Below are 10,208 nucleotides of genomic sequence, written 5' to 3'. Positions count from 1 at the left end.
GGTACCATACAGATTTCCCCTCTGGATATAGTGCAAACATTCCTCCAGATGCCAAGAATTTTGACTATTACATAGTTGAGTCCTTCTGTGGGAATCGCCACCAGTTGAAGGGAGTCACCTACCCAGAATCAGTCTTTATATCTGATAACTGGTTTTTGCTGCAATATAAAAGGCTGCTTGCTGCCTCATCTCAAGTTGGGACCAAATTCTGAAGGGCCACCTATGTTAGCCAGTTTTTCCATTACTGTGACATAATATCTGAGATATTCAATTTTTAAGGTAGAAAGTTTTATTTTGGCTCATAGTTTTGGAGGTTTCAGTTGCATGATCCTTGGTTTTTTGGGCCTGTGGCAAATCAACAAATGATGGTGGGGAGTATGTGGTGGAGCAACACTGTTTACGAGGAAGTGAAGACAAGGAAAGAGGTGAGGCTGGGGTCCCAATATCCCCTTCAAGGGCACACCTCCAATGACCTAACTTCCTTCACTAGACTCCATTTCCTGAAGGTTTTACCATCTCCCAATAGTGCCACAGGCTGCCAAGAAAACCTTTAACACACAGGCGTTTGGGGGGACACTTATCTAAACCACAGCTCCATCCCAGTTCCAGAGCTTCCCTGTGGGATGCAGGATGCACTGAGGTCTCTATTGCAGCACAGCTATATCATGGCCCTGGGGTCTCTGCCTGTTGCTACTTCCTTTCAGATATGTTTATTTATTTATTTTGGTACTGGGGATTGAACCCAGTGTTGCTCTATCACTGAGCTATGCCCCCAGCACTTCCTATTTTTAATTTTGAGACAGGGTCTCCCCAAGTTGCCCAGGCTAGCCTCAAACTTGAGATTTTCCTGTTTTAGCCTCCTGAGGCACTAGGATTACAGGTATGCGCCTCTGTTCCTGGCCCTTGCAGGGGTTATTTTTAAGAACATTGCCCAATAAAACTCCTGCAGGTAGAATCCTTCTTTGAGTCACAAAGACAAGTGCCATGGCACACATCCCTTTTACACTATCCTTAAGAGAAGCAGCTGTACTAACAGACTGAGAATTGTGTTAGTCAGATTTGTTCAAGGATGCCCAGATCCCTGGGTCTCTTGCCAGACAATTGGCAACATAGCTGTCACATGGGCAGAAAATATGCAGTCACTGCAAATTCTTCTTCAAAACCCTTCCGGTTTTAGAAATCATATTGGCTTCTCCAATTTCTATAAAAGAATGGTGAAAAATTTGCTCCTTGTTATGCAAAAGATGTAAGATTGGATGGCACTATGGGCCCACCATTTCTGCCTTGCTTTGCCACCATGTGGTGAGGTCTGTAGATACTCAACTCTGAAGTTCCCCTAACCTCGCATCTCCAAGGACAATGCCAACTCTGGGGCAGGCTGAAGACTCCTCTCTCCTAGTAGAGGGCTGGAGGCAATGAGCAAATATGCAGGAACAGCATTTGACAGGAAACAAAGACAGGGTGATGTCCTTTATGTCTGTGTTTCAAACTTTAGCTTTGTTTAGTGTCTTGAGACCCTAACACAAAACTCTAAACTAGGGCAAAAAATAAAAAAATAAATAAATAAAAATAAATAAATCTTATTCTTTCCTGTCAATTTCTTGCTTTACCAAAATTTATGCCCCTTCTTACTTGTTCTTTCTTCATTTATTAAACTTCTACCACTCTTTTGAGACCATATCAAAGAACTTTTTCTCCCTGAAAATTTGGTTGAAATTTTGAATGACCTTATTGAGGTATAATTGACATACCATATAATTCAACCATTTAAGGTGCAAAATTCTGGGGTTTTCAGTATATTCAGAATTGTGCAACCATCATAGTCAATTTTATAAAATTTTCATTAATGCAAAAAGAAACCCCCAATCCCTTAGCTGTAACTCCCAAGTCCCCCATTATTACCCTCTTCTAGCCCAAGATGGCCACCAACCTACTTTCTGTCTCTACACATTTGTTTATTCTGGGCATTTTTTATAAACAGAATCATACAATCCGGGGTCTTTTGAGTGTGGTTTCTTTCACTTGGCATACTGTTTCCAAGACTGAGCCATGTTGTAGCACCACACATCAGTACCTTGTCTTTTATTGTTACTATTTCATCTGTTAAGGTTATGAGGTGTCCCCAAAAGCTCGAGACAATGCAAGAAGGTTTGGAGGTGCAATGATTGATGATGAGAGTTGTAAGCCAATTAGTGAATTAATCCACTGATAGGGATTAACTAGGTGGTAACTATAGGCAGATAGGGTGTGACTGAGGAGGCACGTCACTGGGGCGTGGCTTTGGAGTTTACATTTTGTGAGTGGAGCTGTCTCTGCTTCCTGGTTGTCAGGTCCTGAGCAGCTCTCCTTCCCTACACTCTTCCACCATGATGTTCCGCCTCACCTTGGCCCCAGAGCATGGAGTCAGTTGTCCATGAATTGAGACTTCTGAAACTATGAGCGCCAAATAAACTTTCCTCCTCTAAAATTGTTGTCAGGTCTTTTGGTCACAGTGGTGAAAAAGCTGACTAAAACACCATCGAATGATACATGCCACATTTTAATTATTCACTCATCAGTTAATGAACATTGGGCTGTTTCTACTTTTCAGCTATTATAGCTAATGGTACTCCGGACTTTCATGTATAAGATTTTGTGTGGACATATGTTTTTGTTTCTCTTGGGTAGATACTTGAGAGTGGAATTGCCAGGTCATATGGTAACATTTAGCCATGTGAAGAACTGCCAGAATGTTTTTCACAGAGCTGGGCCTCTTTACATTCCAACCAACAGCGTAGGAGCAACCCGGTTTCTCCACATCTTCACCACACTTGTTAAAACACCTTTTTTACTTTAGTCTTTTCACTGCTGGTCCATTTTCATTTCCCTAATGATTGGTGATATTGAACATCTTTTCATGTATTTATTGGTCACTTATGTATTTTCTGGGGAGAAATGTGTATTCAAATCCTTTGGCCCATTTTAATATGGCTGATTATCTTTTTGTCATTGGATTATAATAGCTCTTTATTTATTTTAGGTATAAGCACCTTACCAGAGTTTTTCTCCCATTTTGTGTTTTTTTTTTTTTTTTTTTTTTTTTTTTTTTTTTTTTTGGTGCTGGGGTGTGGGTATTCTTTTCACTATCTTGACAATGTCTTTTGAAACACAAAAGTTTTTCATTTTAATGATGATGTACAGTGATCTATTTATTACTTGTGGTTTGGTGTCATGTGTGAGAAGTCAGTGACTGATCCAAGGTCATAAAGATTTAACCATACGTTTTCTTCTTAGACTTCTGTAGCTGTTACATTTTGGTCTTTGATGCACTTGAGTAATTTTCTATATGGTGAGAGGTAAGAGTCCCTTGTCAAAAATCAATTGACTGCATGAAAACTTTTACTGCCTGGAGCTACCGCTGACTTTAACTTTTCCCATCTTGCCACGGTAGGCTGTTACAACTGTAACATGGTAGGTTGGTACTGCTGTTGTACTGCAGTAACGACTGGTTCTAACATCTCAGAGGCTACAGCAACAAATGTTTCTCACTCATGCTAAGTGTGCATCATGGGTCAGCTTTGGCTCTGCTGCATGTTGTTCCAGGACCCAGCTGATGAAAGAGCCTCTATCTGGAATGTTGCCAGTCCTGTGGCAGAGGGAAGATGAGACACAGTCAACTCTAGGCTGACCCTTATGTTTCTGCTCAGAAGTGACCCATGTTGCTCCCATTCTCAATCCATTAGCTAAAACAAGTCATAAGGTCAAACATGATGTCAGTCAGGGAGTGAAATTATTCCTCCCATAAGGAGGGGGACACTGCAGGGAGGAAAGGAGGTTGTTGTTATTGTTATTATTATTATTATACTAGAGATTGAACTCAGGAGCACTCTACCACTGAGCTATATCCCCAGTTCTTTTTATTTTTTATTCTGAGGCAGCATCTTGTGATCTTCCTGCCATAGCCTCCTAAGGTGCTGAGATTATAGGTGTGCACCACCATACCCTGCTGGAAAGTAGGTTATTGAGGGGAACAGTAATAGGACTGAACACATTCTCACCATCCATCTCCTGTAGGGCCTGATGCCCTGTCCTCCTGGTTGCCCTCTGGCCTCCAGTTACTCCTCTGATGCCTTTGCCTCTTTCTTTCATGTTCGTGTCTTTGACTTTCTTCTTTTTGTACTCTGCAGACTTCCTAGGGACATCTCATTCAATCTCATGGTGTCTGTAACCAGCATCACCTCTGCTGCAGACATGAGTGGCAACTGCTTGCTAAACATCTTCCACACACATGCCAAGGCATGCCACTGTCCTCATGTCACCTCCAAATCTGCTGCTTTTCCTGGATCCCCAGCTTGGGACATGGACACACGCCATTTTCCTAATTTCCCCAGTCAGAGCCTTGGCACCACCTTCTTCACAGTTGACCACCAGGTTGTACTGAGTTTACTTCCTAAGTATTGCTTTAATGTATCCCTATGGCTCATTCTCAGAGATTCTGCCCTAGGTCACACTCCTGCCCTTCAAATTCAGTCTCCAAGTTGCAGCCATACTGCTTTTTATAAAATACAAATCCTGTTTTGTCACTCTCCAGCTTGGAATTCCTCACTGGCTCTCCAATGCTCTGGGGATAAGGAGTAACACACTACCAGGCTAAGGCCTTTCCTAATCTGGCCGCAGTCGTTGCTCCAGCCTTACTCCTGCACAACATCTGCTTGGCACTTCATTCATCTTGAGCTATCTTGAGTTCCCTAGACATATTGATCTCTTCTTCATCCAGGGCTTTTGAATATCCATGTGGCTATGCCTGGACTATTCTTCCTGGGTAACTCCTACTTGTTGTTAAAGCAACAGACTGCGCATCAGTTTCTCTTTCCCTTCCACCTGGGAGAACACTAAGTGATTAAAAGATAGTTTAGCGGTCAAGAGAAAGGACTTTGGAACTGGATGGTCCAGTTCTGAAACTTGACTGTCATGTACTACCTGTGACGCTGTGCATTTTACTTCTCTGTGCCTCCACTGCCTTGAGCAGACAATAGGAGTCCCTATTACATAAGATTGTGGTGAGGATTAAATGAGTGAATATAAAGAAGGTGCTTAGAACAGTGCCTGACACACTGAACTGGCTCAACCAATGTTTGCCATTACTTTGATGTATGTCCATAGCAGCCAATAATTACACCTATAATTACGCACTTACCAAGAACTACAATCCACAATTTACTTGCTTACTTACTCTTCTGCACTGTAAGACCATCAGAGTTATGATGACTCTCTAGGACTCTATCCAGTTCCTGGCATGCAATAATCATTTACTAAATCAATATTTATTAAATGTTTGAGTAAATCAATAAATGAGGGAACTTGGTCAATTCTCATCTTGTATTTTGACACACAGGTAAATGTTGTTCATACCTTGTAAGCTTACTGAATGGTCCTCTGGGCATATTCCTTTGCTCTCTGACCCAACATTGCTTAACAAAATTTTATTCTTGGCACACAATAAATTGAAACCTGTTCAATCAAACTCCTCCCAGAGATCCACCTTAAAGACTTTTCCTGCTTTCCCACCTTCCATGTCCTATGATCTGTTTTGACATAATCCACTGTAACCTGGAATTCTGAAGCTCAATTGTTATAGTAGATTAGCTTTACAAAATGGCTTGAGGACAATGAAACTCAAGTTAGAGGTGGGAGTTACATTTAGATCAGGTGTCCTGTAATTTTTAAAAAACAGGGAGCTCAGAGATTTTGTTCCTCCATCTAAGGTCCTAGATCCTGTTATAATTCACCCAGATGCTGAGTAGATAGAACACAGGGCTAAAGCAAAGGGGGTGTTAAGTAGAAGGTAAGAGAACCAGGTTTCAGTCCAGGCTGTCAACAAATAGATGTGACCTTGGAAGTCACAACTTGTGACTGACCTGGAAAATGAGGGAGTTTAAAAGATTTTTAAATTTCTTATCAATTCTGACATGATCTCTCTTTAGAGCATTCTAGGTAGGAATTTTCTACGGCCTCACTTGATATCAGAAGGAATAGAGGAAACAGAAAGGACCAACACTGGGTGTCTTTAGTCCCATGACCAATGATGAAGAATAACCACAGGATATGATTAAACTTGGAGAGAACTGTCCACATCTTATAGGCAAGGCCCAAAGGCATGGTGTGATAGGAGAGTTGAGAGTTACATAAAGCTTAATTAAAATTCCAGTTATTGGGCTGGGGTTGTCACTCAGTTGTAGAATGCTTGCCTAGCATGTGTGAGGCACTGCGTTCTATCCTTAGCACCACATAAATAAATAAATGAATAAATAAATAAGTACATAAATACATAAATAAAATAAAGGTGAAATTCTTTAAAAAAAAAACAACCCAAATTTCAGTTATCACTTAAACTTTGTAATCCTGTTTCCCTGGTTTGGGGAAAAAATGGGATCATATCTTTGTTGTGGGATTAGGGTAAGGATTAAATGAGGCTGTTTATATATCATACCTGCTATGTAAAAGCCTCCCATAAATGTTAGACTATTTTTCCTATCCTCTATAATCCTTCACTAGATTAAAGATATGTACAAGAATATGAGCTTATACCTATAAACTTTACTCACTCTTCACAAGGTTAGAATTTGGGAGATGGATGCTTCTGTGGGTCACTTCTGTGGTTTGGTTATCAAACCAAAGTTTTCCTAGCTGGCTGATGGGGAAAATGTTATAACTGGAAACCAGGACCCTCAATTCATACTTCAATACTGGGTCACAGTAGCTTGGCTGTTTTGGTAGCATGTAGTAGCTACATCAATACGCATCTTCCAAGTCTGATAAGGTTCAGTCCTATGCTTCCTGTAGCTCATGGAGGGTATTTTGGCAGTCAAGGTGATCACCTGCTTTGGAGGAATAGAGGGTAGATCTCAGGTGGGACACGGGACCTGAAGACTCACAGGCACATAGTAATTCAGAGAGTAAGAAGTCATGATTCAGAGCTTCAATTTAGGACCCTGGCTGTGGAGACCCTCAGCAACTCCTAGGGAACCAGAGAACTTCTTATTTCTAAGACGTTACAGAGAATGAAGGAACCTGAGTGCATGGCTATTGACCCTTAGTTGGGGGTCACTTGGGTTCTGACATCACACTGCAAGCACAGGCAGCCCACCAGTGTTGAGCTCACTTGTATTTATTGTCTTGCTGAGCCATTTTTTTCCCTAGTCTCTCAAAGACTAACCATCCTGAAGCTCAATCACCAGCAATTTAAGATTGGACTCAACGTCACTGGGCTAATGTGTGGCAGAGCCAAGTTGGGATGCAATTATGTAGTTTTGGTTATCAAACCAAAGTTTTCCTAGCTGGCTGATGGGGAAAATGTTATAACTGGAAACCAGGACCCTCAATTCATTTTCTTTTGGGAATCTGACTTTTCATAGGACAGTATTAAGTTCTGAAACAGCATTTTAAGGGATTCAGTCAGAAATCAGAAAGGTAACTTCTTCTTCAATGAACATTGTTTAGCCAACTGATTGTTTTGTAAAGCAGGGAGTAAAAGATTTATAATTCCAATAGGCATCAAATGGAAGTAACCAATGGAAGTACCAATGGAAGTAGTAATCAAATGGAAGTACCAATAACAGCTGGTATTTACTAGGCACCTATTGCATGCTCAGTTGGTTATTGAGATTTTTTTGTTTGATTTTTGCAGTACTGCATATTAAACCTCAGGCCTTGCACATGCTATACAAGTGCTCTACTGCTGAGCTACCCCCTCAGTCCTGCACAGGAGTTAAAGTATACTGAGACTGAAATGAGACTATTCAAAGACAAAGATTTGAATCTTGGCTCTATTATTTATCTAGCTGTACAACTGTGGGCAAACTTCTTAACCCCTTTAAGCCTCAGTTATTCATCTGTTAAATTAGAATAAGTCCATGCCTTATAAGGTTGCTGTGGGGATAAATGAGTTCATATGAGAAATGATGCTTTGAATAGTAAGTACTAATCGAATTCTCACTATTCAATATGCGGTATGGAACGATGTTCAATAGTAAAAATCAATGAAAGGCTGGAGCAACTCTATAAAGACAGCTCTTTAGTAATGAGGGTTTGGGTCATTCCAAACAGTAAATGCCCAACTGAAGTGCAGGCTGAGGACAACAGGAACACAGAATGGGTAATGGAAGAAATATGTTATAAGCATCGCTCTGATATCATGATCAGAGCTAGGCATATGTATTTCCTTCTTTGCCGGATAAGGTAGATGTACACACTCCCTTTCTCCCACAGGCACACTCCCTTTATTCACCTACTTTCTACATGGAGTGTGGGTGGTTGATAGGTTAGTCTCTAGGTCATAAAATATCCAGCTGGGATTGTAATTAAAAGGAATTACCATTGCACAGAGATTGATAAAGTAACTGCAGGGACTGTACTCTTCTCTCTTCTGTCAGAATGAGAGACTTTTCTTTGGGCAAAGGCGAGCTACTTTGTAATGGGTGGAAGCAGTCGATTGCTGCTTAATTGGGCAGAGGTCTTCGTATGACTTAAGGGCACATGTGGATGCTGTCCCCACAGGAGTGGACCATACCAGTTATCTGGAGTGTCTGCACTCCACACCCATTTTTCTGATACTCCTCTCTGTACTGCTGGGGATAGGAGCCTGCAAATCACAGCCCCTAGTCTTCTATTTAGTTCTGCCCTTTGGAGACAAAGATGGCAGATCAGAAGGTGGGAGGATGAGAGAAGTTCCCAGGGTTGACTCAAAAGCAGCAGCAAGCACTGGTGAATGACAAGAGGCATCTTCAGCAGTGGCTGGGGTACTGTGCCAGTTGTCTAAGGCCGCCCACAAGCCCCCCAAACTTACTGACTTCAAACAACATTTTTCAGTTTGTTTTCTTTCTTAGACTTTGGGGAGCTGATTTGGTTTGGCTAGGCAGTTCCTGTTTGGGTTGTCTCCTGCTGTTGCAGAAAAGGAGCTGGGGCTGGAGTTACAGCAAAGCCTTGCTCACTTGCTCACCTGGCAGTTGATGTGGGCTGTCAGTTGGCTGACTCTCTAAGTGTCCCAGGCTTCCTTACAACATGGCAGCTGGGTGCTAAGAAGCATCCCCAGAGTCACACTGAAGTTTGTTATCTTTTGTGCTCTCTTGAGATCTAGTCTCAGAAGTCACACAATATCTTGTCCATTGCATTCTCTCTGTTAGAAGCAAGTCAAATCACTAAGGTCAGCTCGCACTCAAAGAGGAAAAATTAAATTGCACCTATAGATGGGAGGAGACCCAAAGAATTTGCAGACATATTTTTTAAAAACCACCATAGGCAGCAACATAGAATTAGGTGTGGGCCTCTAGCTTCTAGCCCAGGGGCATAAGCAGCTCCCTGCTCTCTGAACACAGCCTCTCTTCCTCCTTTAGCATTCCCCTTCTCTTTTATTAGCACCTCCAATATTTTTGTAATGAATTCCCTGTATTAAATTCCTTCTATTTGATATACCTAGGGTAGTTGCTTTTCTCCTGACAGGATTCTCACTAATGTGGGGTTATCTCTAGCTATCCAAATTCACTATCTGAATTGAATGGCAAAGATACTTGTAGAAATATTAACCACGTACCACACACAGTAGGTGGATTATGAATTATGCCACACTTAATTCTAACACCAACTCTGACAAATGGGTACGAGTATGCCTACATTACAGATGTGGAGACTGAGGCTCTGAAGTTTTAAATAACTTGCCCAAGGACATAGCTGGAAAGAGAACACACTTCTTTCTTGGGTCTTCAGGAATGAGAAGCACTACTTCTTGCCAAAGGGCTCCATCTTCCTCAGAGGAACTCTCACCTCTCATCCTTATGTGCCAGTTGGATAAATCCCAACTTAGATATTAGCTACCTTTCAAAATGGATTGAGGAAGAGGAAGACCAGAATACACGTAGGGGAACAGGAACACAAAGACTCGAGTGTTCATTTCTCATGAGCGGCAGGGTGCGTGGGAAAAGGCATGGGACAGGAGCTTAGGAGCCTGGGTTCAAGTCCCAGCTACGTTGCTCACCTGTTATGACCCCAGGTGGTTGCCTTCTCTCCAGATGTCTCATATTCCACATCTGTAGAATCGATCTGATATTCTGTGCTCTACTACTTGCTACTTTGCAAAGTATCTACCTTGGGAATATAAAAAGCTGTATCAGACATGGTTAGAAATTTTAGTAAAATAAGGTAAAATAAAGCCCAATTATAGAGGGTCTTGATGA

This window comes from Sciurus carolinensis, chromosome 19 (genome assembly GCF_902686445.1).
Source record: "Sciurus carolinensis chromosome 19, mSciCar1.2, whole genome shotgun sequence".
NCBI classification, from domain to species: Eukaryota; Metazoa; Chordata; class Mammalia; order Rodentia; family Sciuridae; genus Sciurus; species Sciurus carolinensis.
Note: the sequence above shows the minus strand (reverse complement) of the source record.